Below are 15,607 nucleotides of genomic sequence, written 5' to 3'. Positions count from 1 at the left end.
CAGTGGTCAGCAAACTGCGGCTCTGTTGACTAATGAGTTTGCCGACCACTGGGATAGGGGCTTAATCACAAGGAACAACAGCCTGTAATTATTGGAATCGAGAGTCTAGGTCAGTGGTCGGCAAACTCATTAGTCAACAGAGCGGCAAACCGTGGCTCGCGAGCCACATGTGGCTCATGAGCCGCAGTTTGCTGAACACTGCCCCAGCAGATCATGGGCTCTCTGGTTAAGAATTACTTCACCAAATGGCAGAACCTGTCCCCAGACAAGATTTCCCATGTCATTGTGCCCCTGTATTATGACAAGAAACTGGAGGCCCTTTGAGAAGATGTTCCCACAGCTTTACATAGTTCCTGGGGTACTGACTGCATGTTAACCTCAGGTGAAATTGTCCAGATAATGGAGCAAAGTGACCTCACCTCAAATGATCCCGCCGTGACACTCTGTTTGGAGACATGAAGGAGGAAGAGGTGAGGCTCCACGAGGGTGCCAGCTCCGACTGGTACCTGGTACACATCTTCAGGCCCATGGCCAAGGATTCACAGAGGGCCTGGCTCCCTTAGTAGTGCTTAGTAGAGATGTGGGGGTGCTCACCTACCACACCCTGAGGAACAAAGACTTCCAGGAGGTCACCCTTGAAAGGGACGGAGAGGTTCTGCTATGCTTTGAGGCTGCTTACAGCTTTTGGAACATCCAGAAGTGGTCCTAGAGCTGTAGAGGGGCAAGTTCCCCTGCCACTTCGTGGAGGTCCAGGCCTGCGCAGGGGATGCCTAAGCAGCAGGGGCCAGGCCCAGGCGGACGATGGGTGTGCAGACAAGGCACTGCTGTGGCATATGGAAGGCATCTATGCTGCCATCCCGGTGTGGCCCCCGAAGACCAGCGCCCATGTGCAGGAGCTGTACCAGAAGTGGCTGGGGCGGGGATGTGATGGGGCGAGCCCCCCTGGGCCCAGGCTGCTCTGCCTACCACCTAGCAGGGCCCAGGGCAGCCTGCCAAGACATCAAATGGTAAAGGTACAGAGGACACCCGGCCTGCAGGCCACCTGAGGAGGGGTGTCAGACGCGTGAAGGAAAGGCTTAGCATCTCTGTAATTGCTTTGGTTTTCAGAATTCCCTGCTCCCCATCTGCCGGCTCCCTCCCTCTGAGGGGTGCTATTGTCCTCACATGGGTGCAACTGGAATATTGTATCTCGAGAAGATTGCCCCAATGTATGTATCCTTTTATCCAATGATGAAAAAATGCCAAAGAACAAGAATGGAGACAGACTACAGTCCTTTAGGCTTAAAAAAAAAAAACCCGGAAGTGTCCTGCAAAGAGCTGAAACTTGGTTCTGTCCACGTGCCTGAGAGAGATTGGATAAGGAAATGGCCTGGTTTGGCCCTGACTTTACCCACTTATGTTACTCTTGAAGGTGTCTTTGCCACAATGTGAATAAACTGCCACCTTTAGGAATAGTGGCTCATATGAAAGTCTGCATTCCCAACTTTTCTTGAAACAGATCTATGTTCTGCAGCTGTGGCCACCATCCTGAGACCAGGAATCAGGGGGCACTGGAGTGGAGCCCCCCAACCCCATGCCCTTTTACATTCATGGATTGAGCTGAACTCACTTTGAGGGAGTCCTGGCAAGGGTGACAGGTGTCACAGATAGAAGGATGGAGAATGGAGAGGCGGACACCCTGCTCAGTTCCTCCCTGGGTGGGGTCAGGCAGATGAGGGCTGGCCAGCCCGCCCCACAATTGGGTGAGATAGCGTCCTCTGTGTTGACCTCTCACCCTGTGGGCCTGGCCACTCCCCTCAGCTCCAGGAAGCCCTTTGGCTCCACAACAGCACACTCTGCCCTCACATGCTGCTCGCCCTAAATGAGAAGGAAGAGAGCAGTTGGCCCACAGACAACTACACAAAAACACAGGGCTCACAGCTGGCAAGTGCAGTGGCAGTGGCTGGAGCCTCTCCTGCCTCCATGGTAGCGCTAAGTAACAGCGAGTCAAGTGGTAAGGAGCAGCGAGCAGGGTGGGTGGTAAGGAGTGAGGGGTCCCAGACTGCGAGAGGAATTGCCAACTGCCGGCTTAGGTCCATTCCCATGGGCTAACATCCCCTGAGGGGTCCCGGACTGCGAGAGGGTGCAGGCGAGGCTGAGGGACTCCCCCCCCACCCCCACCACAGTGCATGAATTTTGTGCACTGGGCCTCTAGTTATTAATAATAGGACAGGAGAAAAGGAAAGGCCAGACATTATCAGCATGTCATTTAAGCAGCTTCACCAGGAAGCTGCAACTTTGCACTCCACAGGGAACCACCAGCTTATTTCCTGCAAAACACTGGGGAAGGGATCCAACATAGTAAAGATAGATGTATGCCCAGTAAAGTTGGAGTGACATAGGGAAGGTACTTGTCTGTCAGTCACACCTGAGAACAGAAATAATTGACCAGAATGGGCATGTCTACTGCAAGCATGTGGAAATTTGGAAACACATAATCTCCTAAACAAAGGAGTGATCTCTCTGGTGTTCTTGAATCTCTCTTAGTTTCCTTGCATTCACCTCTATAGCCATGGCCATGCAGACCCACAGGCAATGGATTATTGTACTGCAGCAGGGAAACACAAGCTAAGCTTGGCTGATGCTGGACTGGACGCAGCTCCAATTTGGAAAGAAAATTCTGGACTCTGGGTCTGATTTTAGCTTTATTGAAGCCCCAGCTACACTTCTTCCATGGCAGGACAAAGGGAAATGGAACTTTGGAAACCCAGGGGTGTGATTCCATGGAACTAAAACCTTCTATTGTATCTCATCTTCCCATGTGAGTGTCAGATAATTCCTTTCCTTGGGATATTACAAGAAATCCACCCCCACTCACAGCCTGAGAAACAAGACCCTCTCCCCTCCATTAACAAAATGAAAGGGATAATCTTTATTATCTGCAAACACCCTTTGATATCTGTGTTAATTTAACTAAAGTAAAGAATGGGGGTCCAGTAAATATGAAAAATGTTAGGGAATGTAGTGGGTATGGCTGAATGTGCAATGTAGTTTTTAAATTCTTCAGGTAGGTTCCAGGAATCTTTCTACTGATTTACTGCAACTATTTTCTAACGCACATACAAGAAATGGTATATTAACATGTAAATAATGTTTTCTTAATTATTTCAAGTTTCTCATTTCTTATAAAAAATGTATTTGCTCACTCCTGATTAGCACCTAAAGTACTGTTCTTGTAACTATACAAAACCATACCTAACATAAAACATAAAACATGACATAAGACTATTCCTCTCTCAGCACCTGCAAAGGAATTTAGTTACTGAGATGATAGAAATATCATACCAAGATAGTCCTGCCTATAACATCTGCATGAAACAGGGATCCAAAGCAATCTTTTATAATAAAGGTATAGTGCATTTTTTTTATTTTAACCTGGCTTATATTTATGTGCATTTATATAAATCCATGTAAAATATGCAAGGTCCAACAGATAACCACATGCTGACAGTGACTGTTAAGAATTGTATTTCAGGAGAGGAAAAGGCATGCTTTTGAATTCAAATATTGTTTTATATTTGCCATGTTGTTCTACAGCTTTCTTGTATAACCTCTTGTTGAAAGCCACATGTGCCTTGTAACAATAGGGTAATATAATTCATAATTATTTAGTTATAGCGATCTCTGGCAGACAAACTAGAGAGCAGCCTAGAATCAGGTTGAAGCACATGAGGAGCACAGTTTATTTATAACATATTTATGGGAAACTCAGTAGTAAAACTCAGCCTAATAAAGGAACAAAGTCACTGTCTTTGCAATCCACAGTATATGATACACATAAAGGCCGCTTCAGCAATTATTCATGAACACAAGAGAAAGACCCAAGTTTTCAAGTCCACTTTTAAAAAAGTCATTTAATAAGGTGATAGTCATAAATAATCCTATATAATAAAAGCCTAATATGCTAAGTGACTGGTCCACTGTTCAACCAAAGTGTAATATGCTAATGATATGCTAAGGCCTCTCAACTGCTCGCTATGAGGTGCACTGACCACCTGGGGGCAGATGCTTTGACCAGTAGGTTAGCTTGCTGCTGGGGCCCTTCAGATTGGGACTGAGTGAGATGGGCCGGACATGCCCTGGAGCCCTCCTGCAGTCTCTCCCTGGCCCTGATCGTACACTGGTGGGGTCCCTCAGCCTGACCTGTGCCCTCTTGCAATCCGGGACCCTTGGGGGATGTTGGAGAGCCAGTTTCGGCCCAATCCCGCAGGCCACTCCCTTTGGGAGGGCAGCAGACGCAGGGCTCATGTCTGGCAAGCACTGCTGTGGTGGAGTGAGCCTCTCCTGATCGGGACTGATTGGGTGTGAGCCCGCAGCAGACGCAGTGGGGCCAGGATGAGAGGGAGCATCAGGTAGGAGCTGCAGGCAGCATTGGACTGCAGGTTTTGGCCTAATCCCTTCAGACCACCCAGAGGGACCCCACCCATGCACGGATTCCTGTACCAGGCCTCTACTATACTAAATAAACCAGTTCAACTAATTTGAATCAAAATTTGGATAGGGAATTAAACATTAAACTGGAATCTTATAAACAACTCTATATAATTATTCCAGGTATAAGAAAAAAGGTTTTCAAATTGTTTTATCAAAAATTTCATCTAACCATTAGCTAGGATTCTACCCCAAATAAAATAAAAGAACACATTAGAATGAGCACAAGCAAAGAGAGAAAGTAGAGGAATGGAAAAATACCAATAGGAACAAGACACGTGCCTATACTGCCTCACTAAAAATACTAATAGCTACTTCAACAACCTGAGGAGGTAGTTTTCTCTCAAGATGAAAGCTTAGCCATATCTTTAATTCTGCAGACATTGGATAATCTATCAATATAGTTTAAGAGATTAATAACTCTTAACTTTAGGAGAAAAATTAGCCTACAGGTAATGAAATAGTTCAATTTACTAGGTTGACAAATATAGTATATCCATATAAGTTGAGCATAATGATTGCAAATGAGATATAATAAATTTTTAAAATACATTATTTTAACACTTTGTATCTGATTACTAATATGGTGTTTTTGGTAAAATATGGATATAGCATTATACAATTATTATTAAAATTTATTGAACATAAGCTATATCCAAAGCACTTTGATTACATGTCTGAATCAGACTTCACAACAAACCTGTGAGATTGCTAGCAGTACCCCCTTTAAAAACTGAAGGAACTGATAGACTTATAAGTTAAGTAATTTAATCAAAATAACATAGCTAATGCTAGGTAAAAGAGCTCTTCCTACATGCCCATGAGGTGGTAAGTATGTATGTATATTTATAACAACATGACAAACAATAAAGACATAATATAGAAACATAAGTCTGTGAAATATTGGTGTTCCTAGTTTATATACTAAAAAACCCAGAAGATTATAATGTGGAGGCATGTAACAGAGACAATTCATAAATGTGTTACATTGAGGAAGGTACCTTCTACATCAGAATCCTAATGTAGTTAAAGAAAAGAAAATAAAGATTAAGATTTAAGAGCCCCATTCTGTGTACAGTGAATCAAAGTATCCAAAGGGCAGGCCCAATACATTTTAGAATTCATCAGGTGATTCTGATGTTCAATCTAGTTGGTGAACCACTTGAGCCAAAAGTCTCAAAAGTCTGCTAGTTTCACTATGTATTATATTCTGTGAGACTACTATATTGACCTTCAATTGGGTAAAATTAAGAATAGGAAAATAATTCTATTTTCAAGTTATCTTTTGGGAAAGTAATGTGCAAAAGTTATGAAGGTAGGCAATTATATACCATTACCATAAAAAGCCAAAATTCAGGGCTCTTGACATATATATTGTGATTTATATATTACTCTCTTTTTTTCTCCCTCAAATTACATAGAGATGAATCCCATGACTGTTATTCAGCCACATGTGATATTAGTACAATTATATAAAATGTCTATGCCTCATTTCTTTATCTATCAAAGAGAACTCATACTACATATATCATTTTATTGTAAGGATTGAGGAAAAATTCTTGTAAATATGCTTGGTAAAATTGAAAGGCCCATGAAATAACAAAAAATGTTATGGTTATTGATTTATAATAAAATAATAACATTAAAATATGTACCATTTCATTCATATTTCTAGGACACATCCTTATATGTCTTAATCATCTCCTTCGGTCTAATAAGACTAAGGGGACTAAGATAAGAATACAGGCTTCTTCTGATAACAATAATGTAATTTATTTTCATAGATAAATTCGTATAAAATTAAACAACCAAAAAAGATAGTGAGGCCCACGTCCCGACTGTGCAGCCAGCCCCGATGCCCACCGTGCTGAACCGCACCGGAGGGCACGGCGAATCAGGTGATCAAGTGCAAGGCAGCGGTTGCCTGGGAGGCTGAAAAGCCTCTCTCCATAGAGGAGGTAGAGGTGGCGCCCCCAAAAGGCTCATGAAGTTGGAATTAAGATTATTGCCACTGCAGTGTGCCACTCTGATGCCTATACAGAGTGGGGCTGGTCCTGAAGGGAGTTTTCCCGTGATCTTGGACACGAAGGTGCTGGAATTGTGGAAAGTGTTGGCGTAGGAGTTACTAAGCTGAAATCAGGTGATACTGTCATCCCACTTTACATCCCTCAATGTGGAGAATGCAAATTTTGGCTAAATCTTAAAACAAACCTTTGCCAGAAGGTAAGAGTCACTCAAGGGAAAGGATTAATGCCAGATGGCACTAGCAGCTTTACTTGCAAAGAAAAGACAATTTTACATTACCTGGGAACCAGCACGTTCTCTGAATACACAGTTGTGGCTGACATCTCTGTTGCTAAAATTGATCCTTTAGCACCTTGGATAAAGTCTGCCTCCTGAGTTGTGGCATTTCCCCTGGCTATGGTGTGCTGTGAACACTACCAAGTGGAGCCTGGCTCTACTCGTGCCATCTTTGGCCTGGGAGGAGTTGGGTTGGCGGCTATCAAGGGCTGTAAGATGGCTGGTGCATTCCAGGTCATTGGTGTGGATATTATTAATAAAGATAAATTTGCAAGGGTCAAGGAGTTTGGAGCCTGTGGATGTATCAGCCCCCAGGACTTCAGTAAACCCATCCAGGAAGTGCTTGTTGAGATGACCGATGGGGGAGTAGATACTCCTTTGAGTGTGTTGGTAATGTGAGGGCCATGAGAGCCACGTTGGAGGCCTGCCACAAAGGCTGGGGCGTCAGGGTGGTGGTAGGAGTCGCTGCTGCTGCAGGTGAAGAGACTGCCCCTCCACCCTTCCAGCTCCTCACAGGAGACACGTGGAAAGACACCGCCTTTGGCGGATGGAAGAGTGTAGAAAATGTCCCAAAGTTGGTGTCTGAATATACATCCAAAAAGATAAAAGTTGATGAATTTGTGACCCACAATCTTTCTTTTGATGAAATTAACAAAGCCTTTGAACTGCTGCATGCAGGAAAGAGCATCCGTGCTGTTGTGAAGTTTTAAATTAAAAAAAAAAAAAAGAAAATGTGTCCATTCTTATAACTGAGTCATGTGAGCTCATTGGAGCAGCCAGACAAGCTGGGAGAAGCTCTTACAAGTTCACAGCCTCTTAGACGTTCAGTAACCCACTCTGGGGAACTGTTTTCTGTAAAATTAATATATATAATCAAGGACCAGGCTAATACAGTAATAAATCTGTTTTCTGGACTTTTCTTCTCATGAATAATTACTAGCTCCTTAAGGAATTTTTAACAGAACGAAAGTAATTTCTGAAAAAAAAAAAAAGATGGTGAATGCTATCTCATCAGTGTTCCTATTTGCTTAACTTAAGTCTTGCCTTATTTCTCTTTGGCTTTGGACAGGAAGTCATTATTTGCAACACTTTTTATATTTATCCATATCTTAAATATCTGATAAAACATAAGCTTCCATTAAAATAGTTAATAATATCAGACTTCCATGGTCTCTATCAACTTCCAAGTCATTAATGATTAGACTAAATATATTTTAAGATTGTTATTTATATGAAACATTATTAAATAGGAAGAAAAGACAATTTGAATTTATAAAGCAAATAAACTGAGCACTGCTGATATAAATCATAATATAAAATATCACACAGTTTATGACGCAAATAGAGGAGTCTTTCTTCAACAAAGAAAACTTCAGTTATTACTGCAGATATATTTCAAAGTACAAAGCATGGTTATCCACTAAGGAAAATGTGATGTTCTCTATGTGTTAAAAAGACGAAGAAGCAAGGATAGATCAATTGTGGAAAACAAATATAAACAATCCAGTATAAATTACCTTCTGTTGTATAAAGGTTTTTTTTGTGTGTGTGAATTGCAAAAAAAGAAAAAAGATCCTCAGTAGAAATGTTTAAATCCTTGTCATTTTTATAACAGTCCCATTGATAATAGGTTTTATTGGAAGATTGTTCTCCATGTTTCTCATGTTTCTGCATCATATCAAAGAATAGAGGCACTGATATTGTTTGTTTCAGAATACCTTTTCAAGGTATTTGTATAGGGTACAGCCTTGAAAAGACTAAATAGCCCATCCCTCATAGGTTTGCTTATAACCTTTGAAATTATAGATACTTTCTCTCTCTCTGGAGCAGAGATTAACCACACTTATTGTTGAGTATAAGCACAAAGTTCCTCTTCTATAAAGTAACCCATCAAATGTGCAGGTATTCTCTAAATTTCTTCATATTATCCTGTGAAAATTGGGGTACAAGAAAACTGACACAAGAAAAATATTGTTGTCATTGCTACTACAATTTCCTCCATTGTTGTCTGTAAGAAAATGTACTTTGATTGATGCACCTCTTGCCAGACTCACCAAGAAACAGAGAGAGAGGACCCAAAAAACAAAATCAGGAATGAAAGAGGTGAAGTAACAACTGACCCCACAGGATCAGAGATACACAGGATCATAAAAGAACACCTCTATTCAAACAAACTGGACAACCTTGAAAAAAAAGACTTATTCCTAGAAAAATACAATCTCCCAAAACTCAATCAGGAAGGATCAGAAAACCTCAATAGGCTGATAACTACTGATGAAATTGAAGCAGTAACAAAAAAAAAAAAAAAAAAAAAAAACAACAACAAAAAAACAAACAAACAAACAAAAAACTTCAGCAAATAAAAGCCCTGGTCTGGATGGCTTCACAAGAGAGTTTTACCAAACATTCAAAGGAGAACTAACACCCATCCTCCTCAAGCTTTTCCAAAAATATTCAAGAGAAAGGAATACTTCCAAGCTCTTTCTATGAGGCCAGAATTACCCTAATTCCAAAACCAGATAAAGACACTGCAAAGAAAGAGAATTATAGGCCGATATCCCTGATGAACATCGATGCTAAAATCCTCAACAAAATTCTAGCAAATCAGATCCAGCAATACATTAGAAAGATCATACACCATGACCAAGTGGGATTTATCCTGGGGATGCAAGGCTGGTACAATATCCAAAACTCAATAAATGTGATACAGTACATTAACAAATTGCAACACAAAAATCACATGATCATATCAATAGATGCAGAAAAAGCATTCGACAAAATCCAACACCTTTTTTTGATAAAAACTCTCAGCAAAGTGGGAATAGATGGATCATACACAACCTAGTAAAAGCCTTATATGACAAATCTACAGCCAACATCATACTCAATGGGCAAAAACTATAACCATTTCCTATAAGAGCTGTAACAAGACAGGAATGGCCACTTTCATCACTCCTGTTTGACATAGTACTGGAAGTGCTAGCCATAGTGATTAGACAAGAAGAAGAAATCAAAGGCATCCAAATTGGAAAGAAGAAATAAAACTGTCATTATTTGCAAGACAACACGATATTGTACATAGAAAACCCTAAAGACTCGCCCCCAAAATTACTAGATTTAATAAATGAATTCGACAACGTAGCAGGGAATAAAATTAACACCTAGAAATTTATGTCATTTTTATACAACAATAATGAATACTCAGAAAGAGAAACTAAAAATAAAATCCCGTTTACCATTCCAATAAAAAAAATTAAGATACTTAGAAATAAACTTAACTAAAGAAGTGAAAGACCTGCACTTGGAAAATTATAGGAAGTTGTAAAACGAGATAGAAGAAGATATATTTATTGATTTATGCTCAATTAATATTTGACAAAGGAGGCAAGAGCATACAATGGAGTCAAGCAGTCTCCATATCAATAAATGGTTTTAGAAAAATTAGACAGATACATGCAAAAAAAATGAAACTAGACCACCAAAATAAAATAAAAAAATAAACTCAAAATAGATAAAATACTTAAATGTAAGGCATAAAGCCATAAAAATACTAGAAGAAACCATTGGCAGCAAAATCTCAGACATCTCTCACAGCAATATGTTTACCGATGAATCTCCAAGGGCAATGGAAACTGAGGAGAAAATAAATAAATGGGACTACATAAAAATAAAGAGCTTCTGCACAGCAAAAGAAATCATCAACAAAATAACAAGAGTCCAATGCATGAAAGAACATATTTGCCAATGATACATCCGTTAAGGGGTTAATCTCCAAAATTCATAGGGAACTCATACAACTTAACAAAAAGAAAACAAATAATCCAACGAAAAAGGTGGCAAAGGACCTAAAATGACACTCCTCCAAAGTGGACATACAAAAGGCCAAAAGGCATATGAAAAAATTCTCAGTGACTAATTATCTGAGAAATGCATATCAAAATGGCAATGAGGTACCATCTCACACCTGTCAAAATGGCTATCATCAACAAATAAACAAATGACAAGTTCTGGCGAGGATGTGCAGAAAAAGGAACCCTTGTACACTGCTGGTGGCAATGCAGGCTGGTGCAGCCTCTGTGGAAAACAGTAAGGAGTTTTCTAAAAAATTAAAAATGGAACTCCCATTTGTCCCAGTGATCCCATTTCTAGGAATATATACTAAGAAATCAGAAACACTAATTCATAGCAGTGCAATTTTCAATAGGTAAGATTTGGAAACAGCCTAAGTGCTCATTATCAGATGAGTGGATTAAAAAGCTGTGGTAAATCTATACAATGGAATGCTATGCAGCTTTAAGAAAGAAAGAACTCTTACCATTTGCAACAGCCTGGATGGACCTGGAGAGCATTATGACAAGAGAAATAAGCCAGTCATATTAAGATAAGTATCACATGATCTCACTCATTTGTGGTATTTAATGAACAACATGAACTGATGAAGAAAAATAGACTCAGAGATATAGAATCATGGAATAGACTGTCAAACCTCAGAGAAAAGGCAGAGGAGGTTTGTGGGGGGGCAAGGAGGAAATGGAAGAGATCAACCAATGAACTCATATGCATATATGCATAACCCATGGATACAGACAATAGGGTGGTGAAGGCCTGGGGTGGGGGGCAGGGGTCAATGGGGGAATAATAGGACATATATAATACTTTCAATAATAATTTAAAAATAATAAAATAAAATAAAATCATAAAAAATTGAAAAGAAAATGTCTTTTGTTTCTGACCCAGTTATTTCATGTCTCTGCTATGAAACTGTTGCAAGCTAACTTGACAGCTTAGTAGGGTAAAATCTCAGAAGCTTCCCAGTTCTTGACATTTTCCAGATATGAAACTTGATGCCTTAAGCACAGTTTAAAAATTAAATTTGAAGTTCATACTCCTGAAATAATAGTTTCTAAGTTTAAAGTGAGGCTTTGCCAACTATTAGCTGTATGCTCTTGAAAGTATCATATAATTTCTCCAGGACTCATTTATATTATCTGTAAAATAGGGGTAATAATGTTTCTCCCACGTCTAAGGATTGTTGTGTTGAGTTAAATGAGTGTATGAAGAGTACCTAGAATAGTGGCTCATATTTACTAGATGTTTACTTAATGCTATTATTTATTATGTTTTATAAAATTGTGAGAATAGGGATATGAAAAGAAAATATCCATAGGTACACCATCAATTTTACATGTTATTTTTTGGTATTTTTTAATGTTTTGATTTTATATTTACTTTCATAATTATTAGTATACTAGAGGCCCGGTGCACGAAATTTGTGCATGGTCGTGTGTGTCCCTCAGCCCAGCCTGCACCCTCTCCAATGTGGGACTCCTCGAGGGATGTCCGAATGCCCGTTTAGGCCTGATCCTACTGGGATCAGGCCTAAACGGGCATTCGGACATCCCTCTCACAATTCAGGACTGCTGGCTCCCAACTGCTCACCTGCCTGCCTTCACGATTGCCCCTAACCATTTCTGCCTGCCAGCCTAATCACCCCCTAACCACTCTCCTGCCAGCCTGATTGATGCCTAATTGCTCCCCTGCCAGCCTGTTTGCCCCTAACTGTCCTCCCCTGCAGGCCTGGTCACCCCTAACTGCACTCCCCTGAAGGCCTGGTCACCCCTAACTGCCCTCCCCTGCAGGCCTGGGTCCCCCCCAAATGCCCTCCCCTGCAGGCACGGTCGCCCCCAACTTCCCTCCTCTGCCGGCCTGGTCACCCCTAACTGCCCTCCCCTGCAGGCTTGATCGCCCACAACTGCCCTCCCTTGCATGCCTGGTCCCTCCCAACTGCCCTCCCCTGCTGGCCATCTTGTGGCAGCCATCTTGTGTCCACAATGGGGCAGTCATCTTGTGTGTTGGAGTGATGGTCAATTTGCATATTACTCTTTTATTATATAGGATAGAGGCCTGGTGCACGGGTGGGGGCCAGCTGGTTTGCCCTGAAGGGTATCCTGGATCAGGGTGGGGTTCCCTTGGGGCCTGGGGCGGTCTGGGCGAAGGACCTGTGCTGGTTTGCAGGCTGGCCACGCCCCCAACCCAAGTGGAGGCCCTGGGATCTGGGATTTATTTATCTTTTATAATTGAATCTTTGTAGCCTTGAGTGGAGGCCAAGGCAGGCCAGGGCTGCAGAAGCTTGGCTTCCTCCATTGTCGGGAACAACTGAAGCCTCCTGCTCTCTCCAGCTCTGTGGCTGCTGCCATTTTTGTTGGGATTTATTTATCTTCTATAATTGAAACTTTGTAGCCTTGAGTGGAGTCCAGGGCCCACCAGTATGTGCGGAAAACTTGGCTTCCTCCATTGCTAGAGAAACCTAAGCCTCCCCTACTCCATGGCTGCAGCCATCTTGGTTGGGTTAATTTGCATACTCGTTCCTGATTGGCTGGTGGGTGTGGTTTGTGGGTATAGCAGAGGTATGGCTCATTTGAATATTACTCTTTTATTAGATAGGATTTAGAACCAATTTCAAGCAGAATATTTTTATTATGCTTCTGTTTTATTGTTGACATTATTACAGATGTCTCCCATTTCTCCTCTGCTTTGTCCACCTCCATGCAGAGATCCTGCCTCTCCTCCCTCTGGCCCTCACCACATTGTTGTCTGTGACCATGGGCTTTGCATATATGTTGTTTAGTTAATCCCTTCACCTTCTTTCATCCAGCCTGCCTCATCCACCTCCCCTCTGCCACTGTCAGTCTGTACCATATATCCATACCTCTGGTTCTATTTTGTTCATCAGTTTATTTTGTTCATTATACTCCACATATAAGTGAAATCATATGGTATTTGTCTTTCTCTTACTGGCTTATTTCACTTAGCATAATATTCTCCAGGTCCACCCATGCTGTCACAAAAGGTAAGAATTATTTCCATTTCAGAGTTGCATGGTATTCTATTGTGTAAATGTTCCACAGCTTTTGTATTCATCATCTACTGATAGGCACTTCAACTGTTTCCAAATCTTGGCTATTATAAATAATGCTGCTATAAACATAGGGGTGTACATATTCTTTCTGATGGGTGTTTTGGGATTCTTAGGATATATTCCAGGAAGTGGGATAGCTGGGTCTAAAGAAAGATCCATTTTTAATTTTTTGAGGATACTCCATACTGTTTTCCATAGTGGCTGCATTCCCATCAGCAGTGTATTAGGGTTGCCTTTTCTCCACATCCTCACAACACTTGTTGTTTGTTGATTTATTGATGATGGCAATTCTGGAAGGTTTGAAGTGATATCTCATTGTGATTTTAATTTGCATCTCTCTGATGATTAGTGACTTTGAGCATTTATTCATATGCTTATTGGTCATCTGTATGTCCTCTTGGGAGAAGTGTCTATTCAGGTCTTCTGCCCATTTTTAATTTTTTTTTATCTTCCTGGTGTTACTTATATATGTTCTTTATATATTTTGAATATTAACCCTTTATCAGATGTATCATTGCCATATATGTTCCCCCATACAGTGGGCTCCCTTTTTGTTTTGTTGATGGTTTATTTTGCTGTGCAGAAGCTTTTTAGTTCTATGTAGTCCCATTTGTTTTCATTTTTCCTTTGATTCCCTTGCCATAGGAGATATATTGACAAAAACATTGCTATGAGAAATGTCTAAGATTTTATTGCCTATGTATTTTAGGATTTTTATGGTTTTGCATTTAAGTATTTTATTCATTTTGAGTTTACTTTTGTGTACAGTATAAGTTTGTGGTCTAGTTTCATTTTTGCATGTTCCTGTCCAATTTTCCCAACACCATTTATTGAATTGACTATCTTTACTTCACTGTGTGCTCTTGCCTCCTTTGTCAAATATTAACCATAGAGGTGTGGGTTTATTTCTGGGCCCTGTGTTTTGTTCCATTTATCTATATGCCCATTCTTATGCTAGTACCAGATTCTTTTTATTGCAATGGCCTGTAGTATAGTTTGACATCCTGTATTGTGATCCTTCCAACTTAGTTCTTCTTTCCCAAGATTCCTGCAGCTACCAGTGGCATATTTCATAGATCTAGGGAAAATATTTCAAAAATTTGTATGGAACCAAAAAGAACCTCAAATAACCTCAGCCATCAAAGAGAATATTTTAAAGTTTGATTACATTGGTTTTATTTAGGTTCCTTCCCATCAATGAAGATTCATGCATGGTTTGAATCCTGGCTCCATAAACCTTACAAATGGAACAAAGCTCTTACACAGTAAGTAAGTGCGGGAAGCCATCCATTGTCAATACTACCATGAAAATGCATCAAGGAACTCGGAAGGCTGATGAACCTTGAGCTTTAGCAGGGCTAAAGCTATGCATTGATTGTTCCGTGTTGAGATAGCGATGGCCCAAAGCAATTTCCTGACCTGATAGCTTCAAAGGAAATCTTTACTGATCTTTACTGACCTTTGAGATGGTCTGTCTGCTACCTGTTTGCTGTGTGTTACTGAGGACAAGATGTGTATCTAAAACTGAATAAAAAGTGGACTGGCCAGAGTTTTGGTGTGTGTTCTTCATGAAAGAGACACCCATGGCCCTCAATGCCTTCTAAATTAATATTTCTTATATAGCATTTTCATTTGTGCATGGCCCCTTCTTCAGATCCTGAACCCTAACTGTAAAAGGTTGAGGCAAGTAAGATCATCAGGATAGCCCAAAATAAATAAATTTTGATAAGGATGCCATGTGTACCTGGTTTATTGAGAAAACTCAACTCTTTGGGCCATAAACATAAACTAGTGACTTAAGTTGCTTTTAATGATGTTACAACAAAACTCCCTTTCTATTATTTTATGACATTCCACCAGACCCTATAAGTTTTTGCACACTTTCAATAAATAACATCACCCAATCATATGGCTAAT

General features: G+C 40.6%; 1 protein-coding gene and 1 pseudogene across 9 annotated transcripts in view; one reads left to right on the top strand and one right to left on the bottom strand.

Moving 5' to 3' along the window:
* Positions 1-15,607, bottom strand: part of ROBO2 (roundabout guidance receptor 2) — a gene marked incomplete at its 3' end in the record, with an annotated part of 1,552,622 nt that overhangs the window by 1,495,631 nt on the left and 41,384 nt on the right. The gene's annotated exons all lie outside the window — the stretch shown is intronic.
* LOC308242611 (alcohol dehydrogenase class-3-like) lies at positions 456-7,481 on the top strand (annotated as a pseudogene). Its single transcript has 2 exons — positions 456-509; positions 6,369-7,481. The product of its transcript is annotated as an alcohol dehydrogenase class-3-like (transcript).

The sequence above is a fragment of the Plecotus auritus genome (assembly GCF_963455305.1).
Source record: "Plecotus auritus genome assembly, chromosome: 2".
Lineage (NCBI taxonomy): Eukaryota > Metazoa > Chordata > Mammalia > Chiroptera > Vespertilionidae > Plecotus > Plecotus auritus.
Note: the sequence above shows the minus strand (reverse complement) of the source record. Positions and strands in the feature narration are given on the sequence as shown.